The sequence below is a fragment of the Helianthus annuus genome, chromosome 4, assembly GCF_002127325.2.
Source record: "Helianthus annuus cultivar XRQ/B chromosome 4, HanXRQr2.0-SUNRISE, whole genome shotgun sequence".
Classification (NCBI taxonomy): domain Eukaryota; kingdom Viridiplantae; phylum Streptophyta; class Magnoliopsida; order Asterales; family Asteraceae; genus Helianthus; species Helianthus annuus.
Genome location: NC_035436.2, coordinates 193,040,464 through 193,058,161, shown reverse-complemented (window position 1 = coordinate 193,058,161; position 17,698 = coordinate 193,040,464). Strand labels below are relative to the sequence as shown.

General features: G+C 37.2%; 1 long non-coding RNA gene across 6 annotated transcripts; it reads left to right on the top strand.

Moving 5' to 3' along the window:
- Positions 1 to 9,466: 9,466 nt before the first annotated feature.
- On the top strand, positions 9,467 to 16,455 carry LOC110937687. Of its 6 annotated transcripts, XR_002590957.1 has the most exons (5): positions 9,467 to 9,717; positions 10,778 to 10,897; positions 10,991 to 11,624; positions 11,726 to 11,785; positions 15,835 to 16,455. It is a non-coding gene; the product is annotated as an uncharacterized LOC110937687 (long non-coding RNA). The 6 variants fall into 6 exon arrangements; XR_002590953.1 differs by lacking the exon at positions 15,835 to 16,455 and having other exon boundaries at positions 9,468 to 9,717; positions 11,731 to 12,147; XR_002590952.1 differs by lacking the exon at positions 15,835 to 16,455 and having other exon boundaries at positions 9,468 to 9,717; positions 11,726 to 12,147.
- The last annotated feature ends 1,243 nt before the right edge of the window (positions 16,456 to 17,698 follow it).

Here is a 17,698-nt window from a genome sequence, read left to right as displayed (position 1 = left end):
GGTTCCTAATTTTGGAGGACTGCAGGATACAATCTTAGAGGAAGCTCATAAGTCTAAGTATTCCATTCACCCTGGCAGTGACAAGATGTATAAGGATTTAAGGAGAGATTATTGGTGGCCAGGAATGAAGCGATATGTTGCCCATTATGTGGAAAAGTGCCTTACTTGCCTTAAGGTGAAGGCAGAACATCAAAAACCCTCTGGATACTTGCAACAACCAGAGATTCCAGAATGGAAATGGGAGAAAATCACCATGGATTTTATCACGAAGCTCCCAAGGTAAAGTCACGGTTATGATACTATTTGGGTAATAGTGGACAGATTGACCAAGTCTGCATACTTCGTGCCAATTTGTGAGGACTATAAGATGAACAAGCTAGCTCAAATTTACATCAAAGAAATAGTCTCACGACATGGGGTGCCTGTATCGATCATATCAGACAGAGATAGTCGTTTCACATCTAAATTCTGGCAAAGTTTCCAACAAGAGTTGGGAACCAAGCTTAATCTAAGCACTGCATATCATCCTCAGACGGATGGGCAGAGTGAACGGACTATTCAGACATTAGAAGATATGCTTCGGGCTTGTGTAATTGATTTTGGTGGAAGTTGGGACACTCATCTACCACTCATCGAATTCGCCTACAATAATAGCTATCACGCCAGCATCAAAGCTGCACCTTATGAAGCTTTATACGGAAGAAGGTGCCGAACTCCTATCTGTTGGACGGAAGTAGGGGAAAGTCAACTATCAGGACCAGAAATCATTGTGGAGACCACAGAAAAGATCCAGCAAATCAAAGAAAGGATGAAAAGTGCTCAAGATCGACAAGAGAGTTATGCAGATCAGAGGCGTAAACCCCTAGAGTTCCAACTAGGGGATAAAGTAATGCTTAAGGTATCACCTCTGAAAGGAGTGATTCGGTTTGGAAAGAAAGGAAAGTTGAAACCCCGATACATTGGGCCGTTTGAAGTAACAAGCAAAGTAGAACCAGTGGCTTATCGGCTAAAACTTCCTGAACAGCTGGCAGGAATACATAATACTTTTCATGTATCAAATTTAAGGAAGTGCCTAATGGACGAAGCATAACAAATACCCCTGGAAGACGTACAGGTTGACGACAAACTCAACTTCATTGAAGAACCACTACAAATCGAAGATAGGAAGGTTAAAAAGTTACGCAAGAAGGAAATCCCGTTAGTCAAAGTCAAGTGGAACGCACGTCATAGACCCAACTTTACATGGGAACTAGAAAACATAATGAAAGATAGGTACCCTCATCTTTTTAAGTAATGACAAATTTCGATGACGAAATTTTTGTAAGGAGGGAAGGATGTAATACCCCGAACCTTAATGTGCTGGTTATAAACGTGTGAAATATGTAATTTATATTTCATATATTGTTAAACGAGTAAGATGATTGTGTGAAAGGTGAAATATCTTGACAAACCTTGGCTAATATAGGAGAACGTTAATATTAATAATTAAATATAATATTTTTTTTTACCTTATTCCGTTTTTAATGAAACTTAGGTTAAAACGTAGATAAAAATATGCTCGTTCTAATGACATATTCGTCGTTTTATAAAACGTCATGTTTTAAAAGTTATACAAGAAAAACGAGTTAAGCAGCTGAATTAATATATATAAACAAGCAAGCTAGCAGGTCAAGCGGGTAGGTAGGCACGTCAATTGAATCCCACATCGACCAGAAAGGGATTTGAGGTGCCTGCTTGCTTGCTTTAAATAAGATTCTCAGTAGTTTGTTTAGGTATCAGTTTCTTTAACAGGAATGCTCTAGTATAGAGAATCCTGAGTATACGATACCCCGTTGGGTGTTGTTAGTAGTCGTTTTTGGAGCGCGAGTAGGAGCAGGAGTAGGGAAACTCTACATCAACGTGCCGTAGATAGTTTTGAGGTATACTCTCGTTTAAGTTTATGTTTAGTTATTTATTATTTATTTTTAGTAGTTAATATTAGCTTTATTATTAGTAATAATATATTAGTAGTAGTAGTGTTAGTATTATTTTTAGGTACTAGGGTTATTGTCAGGGGCGGGTATTGGGTAGCCTAGCCTTAGTTAGGCATGGAATGATCACCCATGCTTAAACAAGGTAGGGTTAACCAATATCCAACCATGATAATGACTAGTTAGGTGTACCATTACCTAACCTAGGATTATGTAATTGTGTCAGGACCTTGAGACATAACCCAATCGTACTAGCGTCTGTTAAGCAATTGCTAATCAGGTGAGTCATCATACTTTTCTTTTAAACTGTGATAGTATACTCGTCCATAACTGGTAATAATGAGAATGCTGCAGTATGCATGTGTCAGTAGAGGTATATGGGATCCTATTATGCTTAATGAGGTGTGTCACTCTGGGAAGGGTAATAAGGTGTTGTACCCACAAGCACTTCGTGCTTATAAGGTCCAGCGACACACACTCATACCTATGTGACGGCTGTAGGGGGACACAGCTGGAGGACCAGTATGTCTCTTGTACGGTGGTTTGTGACAAGTCAAATGTGACCTATAAGGTTCAATGAGGCCCAACCTGACTATAATGTGGTCACATGCCCATATTGTGTATGCATATAATGTAAACTGTGGTCTGTTTTTATAAAAATTGTATAGTATGAGCTCACCAGTATATATCTGACGTCGTTTTGAGTATACTTATCTCAGGTGAGTCATGAGGAAAGCTATAGGAATTACTTGACAATTGTGGAGTTTTTAGAAGATCAAGGAGTTCCTAGTCTCCAAAAGTTTGTAAATAAATAAAGTGTTGTACTCAACTATTATAAGTTTTAATGAAAGTTTAGTTTGTTTCCGCTGTAAGTGTATCAATTGTGCATAATCACCCGGGTTACGGGGTGGGTGTTACAAAACGGCTTTAAACACATTTATAAGTCCCAATTTTTCGCAAAATACTTCATGCAGACTTGCACTTAAACCTTTTGTAAAAACATCTGCAAGTTGACTTTCAGAGTCAACCTTTATAGTTTGAATGAAGCCCGAAGCAATTTTTTCCCTAAGGAAATATAGGTCCAACTCAAAATGCTTCGTTCTTTCATGAATGACTGGACTTGCAGCAATAGATATTGCTGCACTGCTATCACAATACAACCATATAGGAACTTTACAATTAACATTAAGTTCACTCAACAAATTCACAACCCAAACAAGTTCACATGTGGCTGAGCACATAGCCCTGTACTCGGCCTCTCCAGAAGACCTGGAAACAGTACTTTGCTTTTTACTTTTCTAGGAAATCAAATCATGACCAAGAAAAACACAATAACCAGTGATGGATTTCCTAGTATTAAGACATTTACCCCAGTCTGAATCAGCAAAGCAAGTTAACTCAAAATTATCACTTTTTTTGAATGATAGACCCTTTCCAGGACACAATTTCAGATATCTCAATAACCTTAAGGCTACTTTGAGAATGAGAAACACAAGGCTTATGCATATACTGACTAAGGAATTGAACAGCATAACATATATCAGGTCGAGTTAATGACAAGTAGATAAGTTTCCCAATCAACTTTTGATAACTTGTTATATCAACCAGATCTTTCTGTTCATCACTTATTTTATTATTAACCACATGACTTAACTCGATAGGTGTATTAACAGGTTTACAGCCAAGGTAACCAAATTCGGACAAAAGATCTAAGCAATACTTACGTTGATTTAAGCAAATCCCTGATTTATCATAAACAACTTCTAAACCAAGGAAATATTTTAGGACACCTAAGTCCTTAATTTGAAAACTTTTATTTAGAAGACCTTTTATCCTACCAATTTCAGTAACATTATTCCCTGTTATTACAATATCATCTACATATACGAGCAAAGCTATGAACACAGAATCTTTATTCAAAATATACAAAGAATGATCACACTGACTTTGAACAAAACCAACACCAACTAAAACATCAGTTAACTTCTCATTCCACTTCCTAGGGGCCTGTTTTAACCCATACAAAGACTTAACTAATTTGCACACCTTTCTATCATTTTTAGAATAATAACCCTCGGGAAGAGTCATATAAACGTCTTCAGTTATAGACCCATACAAGAACGCATTATTAACGTCTAGTTGGTACAAAGTCCCAACCATTTTGAATGGCAAGACTTATTATGCACCTAACCGTCACCATTTTCACGACCGGTGAAAACGTTTCCCCAAAATCCAAACCTTCCCGTTGGTTATACCCCTTAGCAACCAACCTGGCCTTATATCTCTCTATTTCACCATTAGCCTTATATTTTATTTTATAAATCCATTTACATCCTATGGGCTTTCTATTAGCAGGCAAATCAACAACATCCCAGGTTTGGTTTCTAAGTAACGCTTCCATTTCCAGATTCATAGCTTCAACCCACTTAGGGTCTTTTGAAGCTTCACTAAAACTATTTGGTTCAGCAGATTTATTTAAACCACTAATAAAACACATAGAATCACCAGTCAAGCAAGAATAGTTAACAACCTTATTTATATCATACTTAACAGAATTATTAAGAACAAAATCTTGAAATCTTTTTGGAAAAGAAGTAACTCTAGAAGATTTTCTAAGACCTTCTAGGTTTCCCTCCAATGGGTTGATCTCAACACCTGACACATCAGTGTCCTCTGCCCTGCCAGACTCCTCCCTACTACTACCTTCTACACTAGACTCTAAGTTTTGACCCATGTCACCTAGACCAGGAGTGGCAGATGTAGAGGGACTCGGCTGCTGATCATCACTGATTGTGTCATGAGAATCAGTAGTACCCTCTTCATCATTGGGATTTAAAGAAATTTTAGGTGTATTTGTTTCGTTTTGATCAAAAAAGTTTATCAGATTTAAACTGTCATCCATTACCACATTATCACCAATTTGTTTTGACTTAAAAGGATATACATGTTCATAGAACTTTACATCCCTAGAGTAAAAAACCTTTTTTTTCATCTAAACTCCACAACTTATATCCTTTTTTTTACATTAGAATAACCTATCAAAACACACTTATCAGCATGATAAGCAAATTTATCAGATTCATTCAAGATGGTACTAAAACAAAGACACCCAAAATTCCTAAGATGAGACAGAGAGGGTTTAAACTTAAACATAACCTCATAAGGACTTTTTCCACTTAACACAAAAGATGGCAGCCTGTTAATAATATAAACAGCAGTTAGCACACAGTCACTCCAAAACCTCAGAGGTAGACCGCCCTGAAACATCAATGCTCTGGCTATATTCAAAAGATGCCTGTGCTTCCGTTCAACTACCCCATTTTACTGTGGGGTATATGAACAAGAAGTTTGATGTATAATACCTTTTGTTTTACAAAACAATGACATTTGATTATTAACAAATTCTGTGCCGTTATCACTTCTAAAAATCTTAACTTTCTTTTAAATTGAGTATGAACTATCTCATAAAAAACCTTCAAATTTTCAAAGACTTCCATTTTATTTTTTAGAAGATAACACCAAACCGATCTTGAATAATCATCAACCACAGTCAAAAAATATTTAAACCCTTCATAACTAGAAACTTTATATGGACCCCATAAGTCTAAGTGAATTAGATCACCTACTTCCTTAGACTTATGTTCACTCAAAGGAAAAGGAACTCTTTTTTGTTTAGACCTATGACAAATCTCACACGGACCATGTTCAACAGAATTCACACCTAAATCATCTTTTAAAACAGCCAGAACCTGATCTGAAGGGTGACCTAACCTACTGTGCCACAAATTTGACCTAACAACACTATTAAAACACATATTTACAACATTACCATCTTTTCCTACAAAATACAGCCCATTTTCCTGTTTACCAATCACCAGGATTTTCCTTGACTTCAAATCCTGAAGCATACAATTGTTTTCATTAAACAAGACAGCAATACTGTTATCTTTGGCTAATTTATGAACAGACAAAAGATTAACACTATATTCAGGAACATAAAACACATCTTTTAAGGCAACATTATTAATCAATCTAAGTTCTCCAATTTTTAACACACTCACACTCGTCCCATTAGGATGACCAACCTTTAATCCACATTCAGATACATCTATGCAATTAAACATATCTTTATCACTTTTAATCATATGTTGATTAGCACCAGAATCAACAACCAAATTATAGTTATGACTAAAACTAACATTACTAGAACAACTAACAAAACTATAAACACACGATGACATACCTCCCATATTAGACTTCACCTGATCTCCCTCAGGTTTATCACCAACTAAACTCATCAACTTTGCAATCTGTTCAGGAGTAAATGGCAAAGCAGAAACAGCAGAACTAGAAGCCATACTAGACTTATTTGCATTGTTACCACTATTATTCCTACCAAAAGACCCACCAGACCTTTTCCTCATACCAGGAGGATAACCAATCAGCTCAAAACAACGATCAACAGTATGACCAACCATGTTGCAATTAGTACATTTCAGACTAGAATTTGGTCCCCTAAAATTGTTTCTTCTTCTAGTATCAAAATTCTGATTAGACTGATTTGACTTAGCCACAAACGAAACAGACTGACTCTTTGATCCACTACTTGAGAGTCTATGAGACTCTTCCCTAGAAATCAAAGCATATGCAGCCTTAACAGAGGGAAATGGTTCTCTTGTCAACAAATTTGTCCTCACAGGTTGATAAACATCATCAAGGCCCATGAGAAATTGCATTAACTTGATTAATGTGGAAAAATCGTTGTAGTCTTTGGCTGCTTGACAAGAACATGAAGGCAGATGCACCACTGCATCAAACTGCCTCCACCTTGTTGTCAATTTATTATAATATTCAGCCACAGAACTACCATTTTGAGAAATACCATTGATTCTTTTATATAAATCATAGACAACAGAACCATCTACCTTATCATATGTTTCTTTCAGGTCTGCCCAAACTTCTGAGGCAAGTTTGGAAAACACCTGTCCTAAGAATAATTCTTCAGAAATAGAGTTCAATAACCAAGTTAAAACAACTGAATTACACCTATCCCATTGGGCAGCCAAGACATCATTATTATTAGGTTTTTCACACTTTCCATCAATAAACCCAAACTTATTTTTAGCTTCTAGTGCAAGTTTCATTGCACTAGACCAAACCGAATAATTCTCAGTGACCTTAAGTTTTATGTTAACTATGGTTAATGCACTTGAGTCACTAGGGTGCAAATAAAGAGGGTTCTCTATATCCAATTTACTAATAAGAGTAACAGAACTTTCAGCATCACCCATGATGCCAAATACACAAAGAACAGGTAATCAACAAGCACAGATCACACAGAATATTAACAGATAACACACAAACAATATAATAGCTAAACAAACAAGATCTAGGGCGAAGCTGAGTCAGGGACCAGATTCCAGGTTCATCACTCACAGGTGCCTGGACAAGCCTTTACTCAGGAGCCACTCCTAAAGGAACCAACCAAGAACAAAAAATACAAACAGAACATGAAATACAAACACAGACACAATGCAGAAAAGACACACCAAATAGCAAATAGACAGACTCGATCAAGGCCGGCCTGACTAGTCCGGTAAACAATATGCCTAGACACAAACAAAGAATGATGCAGAAACTAAAAAACTGAGATAAAAGATGAAACAATCTTACAGAGGGTGCACAAAAACAAGAGATATCAGATCTGTAGTTTTCGAGAACTACAAAACCTGATAGAGAAAAAATCCATGAAATAAACCTTCCGGTTAGTTTGCCCTGAATCTTCTAAGGATTCAGAGACCAACGCAGAAGTCTGATCGAAGAAGACCAACAACCAGCCAACCCTAAGCTAGGGTTTCGTCCAACACCACCAATAACAAACAGATCTAACCAGATCTGTTATCAACAGGAGTTTCCGAGCGCAGAAACCCTAGACAAAAAACAAACAACTAATCAGTAAACACGAAATCAACGCAGCGGATACAAACACAAATCATCAACAGGAGCTCGTAGGCTCTGATACCATGTTAACACAATGAAATGAAGATGAATCAACACAAACAACAAACGATAAACAACAAAATAGCGACAAAACAGGTGACAAATCTCTTATTAAACCAACCCAAAACTTTACCCCCCAATTTCCCAAACAGATCTTACAAAAGTAAGATCAGAACAATACAGAACGATACAGAAAATACAGTACAATCTGATGATCATCAACAGATGATCATCTACCAAGAAGCAGCAACAGTCTCTCAACAACAACGAGAGAAATCACAACAACGGCTGCGTACAAACCCTAGATATTACAGAGAAAATTGAGAGTGAAAAAATGTATTGAATGAATATCTAGAAGACTCTGCACTCTTTTATATGCCAGCAATCCAAAGTTACACTTTAGCCCAAAAGTTAATACAAAGATGATCGCAGTCCTCCGAATGTTACAAATAGCCCCCTCAACTTGCATATACTCCTCTTGTAACAACTTGCAACAACCTGAACCAACTTAACCAAAAATAAGCTCATATGAACAACAAACCAGCCCACTTATAAAGCCCATACAAAAGATTTAAAGCCCAGATTTGAATGATAATAAAATAGCATAGTATTTTAACAATAAGTTATTCAATTTGTAATCAAGTATGCGTTTGAGTGGTTTGTTGGATTATATAAGTCTTTTCTTGGTAAAATATGTAGCGTAACTAATAGTTATGTGGTCTTATGTGTTAGAAATGAATGCGAGGTTGTTTTCAGGTTTCCAAGCAAGACTAGGTAAGAAGTATCTGACTCTCGTGTTTGAGGTCTTGCTTTCACACAATTTAATAACGACAATAATACAAGTGGTCACTTCCTCCTAAATGTCTACTAAATAAAAAACCCACAATCCTTTAAACGTGTAACTAAAGCATAATCACCAAATATTTTGGAGCATTCTTGTTAAAAACAACTAAATATTTATTTTGTCCCTAAAACGTGTTGGCAGTTTTAGTCGTATGTTCTAGACAACGAAATATTATTCTTATAATATTAAGAACAGAACAAAATGTCAACTCTCTGATCGGTACAGATCAAACGCGTATAGTGTGGCATTCGGTTTTGAATTTAGCTCAATTTCGGTATTGGTACTATGCGGTACGCCATCGGTCAAGACCTTTAATGGTACTTACTATACTGATACCGACCGAACATATATGATGCGGAATTTGATTTTGGTTTTAGTTGAGTTTCGATATTAGTACTACGCGGTACACTACTGGTTCGATATGTACTGCTGCCTAATTTCATCCCTATTACAAACAACTTAATGGACGGATCAATGTTTTTTAATTAATTTTTTTGTAACTAGATGTTTGAAAATAGAAATATGGAAAATAATCATGTGATTTGAGCCCAAATTAGTTACTTCGATCCCCCATGCATTAATGTGTGTTCTTTGACTGAATATATGACCCATCCATTCTGCATGAGACTCTACAACACTTTGAATAAATCTACTGATAATTATTAACATTTGCTCACTATGTTTGAAAATGGATCCTGGATTTTCTGCTTCAACCCGACTCATCTCAATAGATTCCATATAAGCGCGTCGTGGGCTCACTTTCGTCGCACCATCCTCCATTATCTCTACTTCTCATTCTCTTTCGCGAGTATAACTTCAGTAACCGTACCAACCACAAACCAGACCCATAGACGCTCGCCACCACTTCTGGTCCAATCAACAACTTCGTTTTTTAGGATTCAGGTAACTAACACAATCTATGCCTTTGGTATACATTATAACTATTTTTTTTTCTGCTTACTTCCGTTGTTGGAATAATTCTTAAAACCTAGAGAAATACCCAGCTCAACTTTGTAGCCATTATACTTGTATGTATACATATAAAATTTCATAAAATGAGTTTTAATTAAAAAAGTAATTATGAGTTGTATCAATATTCATTAACAGCTAATGTTTTTATATAAATGGAAAATATAACTATCAACAAAGTGTTTTGATTAACAACTAATTCAAAAAATATTTAAATATTTTCTAAAGAAAGGATACAGTTAATTAGTTATCAAATAAACAATTTACATGATATGACATATCACTTTTATATATACCATATGGTTTTCAAATATTATAACCTTGAGGTCATCAAAGAAATTTTTATGTTGTAGATATTGTCAGATTAACATATTTATATTTATCTCAAAAAATATAATAAACTTTGTAAATGAAATCATATTTATGCTATATTTGGTCCCTTTTTTAGTGTTCACATAGTTTACACAACTCATAATTGAACCGACCAATTTTGAACCTATAAAGCTGAAGGGTATGGGGCGCTATCACCACACACACCATACTATGCAATAGTGAGCTTTGGGGCTATTGTAGAGAATGGGAAAGAGGGGGCTCTATCCCATACCATGCTAGCTACTTAGAAAGGATAATAAAGCCTCCTGGTTAACGTGACACAATGGAACCCCTCTCCATACCCTACAACCAAATGTTCTTAAACTCAGTTTTGGAACTCTTATATCATCATATGTATGTTATCCGTTTGTAACAGCCACTTCATCGTAACGGCCAAACACTTAAAAAACATTCATGCCGGCAATGGTTAGTTTTCTCCGGGGTCTCACTTTTTAACCGATGGTAATATTAAACCTACATTTATCCAACAATATCGTTAAATTCACAAATTATTGAAGCATATAAGATTAATTGTCTGATTTTGTTATTAGTAATATTGCAAGATATACGAAGCATCTTAGTTATGAATCTCATCCTCTGTTGATTTGCAATTATTTTACAGACAAATTCATAACAAGCATGAGGTATAAGAAGACTTGCCGAGCATACCTTAAATGGCGTCTTGTTCAACATCATCCATTAAAGAAAATTAATAACATGTCGTGTTCTTGAGATTTAAGATGTAAGTTTTGAAACGTTCAATTTTATAATGTTTTTTATATTAATACTTCTACACCTACTGATGTGTAAAATGTTTAAATAAATTTGAAAACAGCAAATTAAATGGTGAGACTGCCTTAATTACACTCAATTGGCAAGTGTATCGGTCGTGATATAGTAAAGTCGGTAAGACCATGTATCAATCCAAGGACACAATGGCGCGTCTCTCGATACTAAACCTCTGTCGAGTCATGAGACAAAAGGAATGTTTGTAGGAAGTTGTCAGTTTTGCAAGAAGGTGTATAAAAAGTCGCTAATTCAATCAGCGACATACCTAAAATCACTCAGTTAATCAGTGGCCACCTAGAACCACCCTTTTGATGTTGAAACCACCTATATGTGCAAAAAATTAGAAAAATCTTAGCGGAATGTTACAAACCGAAAGCCATTGAAATCTTCACATGAAACAAGTAGATAATTAGTGGTGCGAGATGGAGAAATTGTTCATCTCGTTGTTGGCGATCAATTAGAGAACAAATAGATTTCGAATATGATCTTCAATTAGTTGTTGAATTTATGGATTTCAGAAGTTGGTTCGAAAATAGGAGACACTAAACTACTATGTATGCATGCACCCCTCATATAATGACTAACACAACTAATTATATAACTAACTATTATAACGACTTTAACTAACTACGAATAGATAGGTGAAAGACCTGGCCACCAAGACTACAGTGAAAATTGTGGTGAGCCTAATGACTTTATCATATGACCCCCGGGTCAAGTGCTTGTTTTTTTCTCTTTCCATGTTTTGATTAAAGTTTGTTTTTTTTCTCTTTCCATCTAGAAAAGTTTGGATTTTTCTATAGTATAGCTGGCGCTTATACCAAGGTTTGGGAACGAGAAGGTAATACTTGCTTCCCATATACACCGTTGTAAGTATGATGACAATGCTTTACAGGATCAAAGATGACGATGACACAATTGAATTGTTCCCCGAATCTATGTTCTTCGGTGACATGACGTTTTTTAATTAATCATGAAAACTATAACATTAAGCATGAAAATGTATATTGCACTTACACATGCGTCCGATCTTCTTGGCGCTTCATGGCAAACACTGCATGACAAAAAAAACTATAGTTAATTATCTCATTATGCACTTACAGATGGTTTGGAACCACAGTTCTTAGTGAATCAATTTCTGGATACACCATTGTTTGGATTTTTTTTATTTTGATATTATGTACTAAGGTTTTGATGCCCAAATTTTATTTCATAAACAACTACACACAAAATCAAAGAAGAAACAGGAAACAAAGATTCAACAGAACATAAAATCAAATACACAAAACTGTGAAACAATGAAGTAAGAAGCTTAGATGATATGATCATTTACACATAAACAGAGTACAGAGAGAGACTTGCAAGGATGTTCGTATCAATCTATGCTAGGGTTTTTCCACTCGATCAATGCAAAGAAACACGGAATTCAGGAAACCACATTCATCGCGTCGTCAATTCGTGAAGCGTCCCGGTGAATCGGAGCTATTGTGTTTGGATTTAGGGTTAATAGATTTCAATCTCCAGAGTGGAATGAGCAATCAAACCCGAAACCCAACACATTTGGGACGGGTTTGGGGTCGGTTAATCGGGTTTGGGAATAGTTTTTATTTTTTTCGCGGGTTTGGGATGGGTTTGGGATTTAGTGGTATACCCGTTTACCCAACCCAATTACCCGATAAAGTGTACCCGTTTACCTTATTGTATACCCGATATAATTTCTTTTATTTTATTAATACATATATATGATACATCAATTTTTTTACACATATAGATATTCTATTCCGTATACATTGCAGTTATTTGATATATATTTTTATAATAACAATACAAAATGTAACCGGTTAGTAGTTACCCGATAGATATCCAATGAGTTTTGAGATGAGTATACCCAACGAGTAATATTTTTAAATTAACGGGTTTATAAGAAACCCGCGGGTATACCCGATACCCGATGGGTATTTACCCGCTAAAAACCCGACGGGTTTTGGGACGGGTTTGGGACAAGCTTATCTAATCGGGTTTGGGTTGGGGATTACCTAAACCCGTCTCATACCCGACCCATTGCCATCCCTAGTAGGTATACCAAACTCCTCACACACACACACACACACACACACACACACACATATATATATATTTATTTAAAATTCTAAATTGTAAACATGTATTTAACGATTTTAACAAATGTTTAACCTATTTACACACGAAATTAAACAGGTCGATCTGTTTTATACACGAAACATGTTAAAGTCAAACACGAAACATGTTTTAGGGCAATCTTAACCCAAAAGCTGTTATATGGGTCAGTTTGGGTAAAGGAATTTAGACAAGGGGTTGTTTTGGGTGAAGGAATTTAGAGAAGAGGGTCAAAACGAGATACTTAAAAACTAATAACTCTTATCTAGGGCCATGTAGGGTCGATAAATCAGAACAACGGGTCATTGGGGTTTTATTAAAGGAAACAACGGGTCATTAGGGTCTGTTTGGTATGGTGTAATGGAATGGACGAGGGAATGGAATGGACGAGGTAATGGAATGGACGATGTAATGGAATGAATCATTACCATTCCATGTCTTGTTTGGTTACCATGTGATAATGAAATGAATCATTACTTTATGTTGTTTGGTAGAAAGAATAGACGGAGGAATAAAATTGGCGGTGAGTGACGGCAGTCGGTGGTGGTGGGTGGTGATAGGTGGCGTTTGGAGCGGTGGTCGGAGGTGGTGGCAATGGCGGCGGGGTGGTGGCAATGGCGGCGGGGTGGTGGTTGGGGCGAAGCTACGCGGCGACGAAGACAATGGTGGTGGGTGACATCGACGGTGGTAGAGGTGGGTGGCGGGTGACGAATGACGGCTAAGGTAAGGGTGGTTGGCGGTTGTGGCAGGGGTGGTGGCGGGTGATAGCGGGGGCGGAGGTGTCGATGGTGGGAGACAGCAAGGGCAGAGGTGGGTGGTGGCAGGTGACAGCTGGGTTGGTGGTGGTGGCGGCGAAAGTGGGTGACGGTGGTGGTGAGTGGCGACGGAAGTGGTGTCGTGTGACGGCGAAGGTGAAGGTGAATGACGGTGGTGGGTTAATAATAACAATAACAATAACAATAACAATAACAATAACAATAATAATAATAATGGGAAAGGATAGTGTAAAAGGGCCTAAAGTATGAGAAGTGTATTATAACACTATATATAATACTATATAACACCATATAAACACCGTATAACAATATGTAACACCATATAATACCATATAACACTATGTAACACTATATATCATTATATAACAAATATAACACTATACATCTATCATAGACATGTTATCAGACAACCTATAGTGTTATATTTGTTATATAATGATATATAGTGTTACATAGTGTTATATGGTATTATATGGTGTTACATATTGTTATACGGTGTTTATATAGTGCTATATAGTATTATATATTGTGTTATAATACACTTCTCACACTTTGAGCACTTTTTACAGGATCCTCTACCTAATAATAATAATAATAATAATAATAATAATAATAATAATAATAATAATAATAATAATAATAATAATAATATATTTGTTCCATTCCTTGAAGGAATGAAAAAAAAACACCACATTACAAAGGAATAAAAATTGTTATATTTGGAAGGTTTACATTCCTTGTGGAATGTCCCATTCCATTACCACATGATAACCATACATGTTTCTTTTCATTTCATCGGCATGATCCATTCCATTCCGCCTTGTATTTATTCATACCAAACGCTACCTTAGGGTCTGTTTGGTATGGGGTAATAGAATGAACGGGGAATGGAATGGACGAGGACACGAGGTAATGGGTAGGATGACGGTGGAGTTAGGTGGTGGTGGGTGGAGATGACGGTGGATGGTGACAACGGTGGTGGTGGTGGTGGTGGATGACGGTGGAGTTAGGTGGTGGCGATGGGGATGGTGGTGACGAAGGTGGTCGGAAGTGGTAGCAGCGGCGACGGTGGTCGGAGGTGGTAGCGGTGGTGACGGGTGATGGCGGTTGATAGCGGTGGCGGCGGTGATCGGAGGTGGCAGTGGCAATGGTGGCGTCGATGATCGAAGGTGGGTGGTGGCGATGATCGGAGGTGGCAGTGGCGACGGTGGGTGGTGGCGATGGCGGTGACGGGGATGGAGGTAGGTGGCGCCGGTATGTGGTGGCAGCGGCGGTGGCGGGTGGCGGCGGAGGTGGGTGACAGCGGTGGATGACGATGGTGGTGGTGGTGGTGGGTGATAGCAATAGTGATGGGTTGTGGTATTTTAATGAAGGGTGAAGAGAGAATGGAATGGAAAAAAAAAACGGGGGGGGGGGGGGGGGGGGATGGAATGATTTTGAGGGAATGAAATGCATTTTGAAATGGACGATTCCATTCCATCGACCAGCCAAACACTCTTTTTCTTCATTCCCTCACAATGATCTATTCCATTCCACCTCTCATTCATGCATACCAAACGCTACCTTAATTCCTTGAAGAACACTGAGTCACTGCACAATTGAACATCATCTTCAATTATTCATCATCGACGCCCCAATGTCCGCCGTCGCTGCCGTCTCCATCGCGAACAATTCACTGATCGACTGACTAACGTACTAATTATGAGTAAGAAGTACAAAGTGTCATCGAACGCACCTGAAGCACGCACAGATTCTGTTTCATCGGTCTCCTCCATGGCATCAAGCAAGATTGGGCGTGAATAAGATTCACTATAACGTATACTGTGGGTTTACACACATTAGATACCAGAAATTTTGTCCATATGGTTTTAAATCATAATAACATTATAATTTTAGTTGTTTTGATGCATATTTTAGTGGTTAATTTAGTGAGATGATAAGTGGTTTTAGCAGCTTGACACATCTGGCATTTTTTCAGTTTGGAGTGTGTGTAACAAGGCTGCAGAATCTGAATATTGTTGACAATGAGCTCAGATTTGAGTGGAATAAATGGGCACCGATCAAAGTCAACTTTTTAGCTTGGAGGGTGGCTAGAAATCGAGTATCGACAAAGGTGGAATTGGCGAGAACCGAGAAGACATGTTCCAGTGGGTTCCTCTCAGCTGTGTTTTGTGTAATGATGTGGAGGAGACGGCGGAACATCTCTTTATTTATTAACATTTTGCTCACAAGATTTGGGACCTTGTATAACTGGTGCATGTTCACACACATGTGAGCGAGTCTCGAAGATGGAAGACTGCATTGTACACGATCGTCCAGTCGACTATTTGATGTCTTTGGAAGTGCAGGAACAACTTTATTTTTCAGCAAAGCCCTGCTAACTTTGGAACGGTTATGGAGGAAATTAAGGTTCTCCAATTCTTGTGGCTGAAAAATCGGTCTAAGGCGAGAGGTTTAACCTGGGAACAATGGTTTTGATTTGTCAGGTTTGGGTGTATGAATGTTTGTTTTGGTTTGGGTCTGATGTAATACTCTTTGGTGTAATATGTCGGGCTAACGTTTTTGTTGGCTCGTTTTATAAGTAATAAAGTATGTTTTGTTGGCCTGTTGTATTGTAGAAAGCAAATTTTGAATTACATGAAGGACACATGAAATTTAGAGGTATTAGTGGTTAATTTAGTGAGATAATTATCATATATGTGTTGAATTGCTGCGAGAAGTTGTTACCATTGTGAAATTAGTAGACATAGTTTCTGAGTATCATGCAAGTTATAGCATTTTGTAAGAAATGAGAACATGTATAATGTCATACACAAGCTTAGTTGTTGTTTTCATCTACATGTGCATCCGTTTTATTACGTTTCCGGATTTAAGTCGTGTGATTTTGTTGTTACATTAGTTTGTTTAGTACATGAATAATTAACGCATATCAGTGAAAAAATATATATTCTGACCCGACCCGAAACCAGTTCTAACCCGGGCCCATTTCAACCCGAACCAGTTCCGACCCGAACCCATATTGACCCGAACCCGTTTTGACCCATGACCCGACCCGTTAACCGCGTTACTTCGTGTCCCTAGTGTAAAATATTTGATTTTCCTTTTAAGCCGGTGATGGTGCAAGATCGAGGTTGGGTTGCATAGATTGGCATGAATCTCAGTGCATTCCGTCGGCTGTTTAGTGAAGGAACCCTAACGACGCCGACAGTTACCTGGCCGGAAACCTGATAGGGTCCAAACACTCTCTCTTTCATTGCGAACCATCGGTAACCAATTTTCGCTTTCAACGTGATTTTTGATATGGGTTTAGGGTTCTATCTCTACTTTTATGAACATTCTTTTACAACTCTTGATTCGGACTTGTGAAATCAGTGGTGCCTATAGCGATTGTTGGAGGTATAAGTGTTGTTTTAAATCTAGATTTGATGTGTTTATAATACCAATTCTGTGTTAGTTTGATGTATGAAATTCAAGTTATGTGATAATTTGACCTAAATTGATGTATTTTTTTACTGTTTTTTTTTTTTTTTTGTGCTAATAAAGTTGACCAAATTTTATTTGTTTGTTAATTTGTAGATTACTTTTAGATTTTCTTCTTTCCATTGATAACAATTGCAGGAGAAAGATATGATACTTGGTAATGGTGGCTTTTGTGTGTGTATGTGTCATTTTTAATGAAATAACCAGAGGGCTACATTAACAATGTTTGGTCCAAGATTTAAATAGAGCTCATTTAAGTTGTTTTTTTTTTTTTTTAACATTTTTGCATCTGTTAACATAAATGTTAAATAATTGTATTGATTTTGGTTATGGGTTAGGAAGAAGTTTAAGTGAGCATAAGT